This window comes from Triticum dicoccoides, unplaced genomic scaffold, assembly GCF_002162155.2.
Source record: "Triticum dicoccoides isolate Atlit2015 ecotype Zavitan unplaced genomic scaffold, WEW_v2.0 scaffold118742, whole genome shotgun sequence".
NCBI lineage: Eukaryota > Viridiplantae > Streptophyta > Magnoliopsida > Poales > Poaceae > Triticum > Triticum dicoccoides.
In genome coordinates, this window is record NW_021182727.1 from 1 (window position 1) to 826 (window position 826).

The 826-nt window shown below is 51.7% G+C and overlaps 1 non-coding gene across 1 annotated transcript; it reads right to left on the reverse strand.

Moving 5' to 3' along the window:
- Window positions 1–342: 342 nt before the first annotated feature.
- On the reverse strand, window positions 343–460 carry LOC119343196. The gene has a single exon (XR_005165951.1). It is a non-coding gene; the product is annotated as a 5S ribosomal RNA (ribosomal RNA).
- Between the last annotated feature and the right edge of the window lie 366 nt (window positions 461–826).

Sequence of the window (826 nt, forward strand, 5' to 3'; positions counted from 1 at the left end):
AGTTCTGATGGGATCCGGTGCTTTAGTGCTGGTATGATCGCATCCGACATGTTACCCCGGTCTTCGTCCCTTATCCTTGCCCCTCCCAGCTCCACTACAAAGACGATTGTACATTGCTTTGGCCGCTCCCTCTCAACTACGGAGACGAGTTTAACGCGGTTTCCACCCATCCCTCTCAACCGCACCAGTGCACGCTTGCCGCGCCACAACGCCGACGCTGGACCCGTGAATCGTGAGCACCCAGCTATGACTTACCGCACTAGTGCAAAATAATAAAACACGGTAAATATATTACTTACACGTGCGTTTTGTTTTGCAAGCGGCGCGAAAAAAATTAAAAAGGGAATGCAACACGAGGACTTCCCAGGAGGTCACCCTCCTAGTACTACTCTCGCCCAAGCAAGCTTAACCTCGGAGTTCTGATGGGATCCGGTGCTTTAGTGCTGGTATGATCGCATCCGACATGTTACCCCGGTCTTCATCCCTTATCCTTGCCCCTCCCAGCTCCACTACAAAGACGATTGTACATTGCTTTGGCCGCTCCCTCTCAACTACGGAGACGAGTTTAACGCGGTTTCCACCCCTTCCTCTCAACCGCACCAGTGCACGCTTGCCGCGCCACAACGCCGACGCTGGACCCGTGAATCGTGAGCACCCAGCTATGACTTACCGCACTCGTGCAAAATAATAAAACACGGTAAATATATTACTTACACGTGCGTTTTGTTTTGCAAGCGGCGCGAAAAAAATTAAAAAGGGAATGCAACACGAGGACTTCCCAGGAGGTCACCCATCCTAGTACTACTCTCGCCCAAGCACGCTTAAC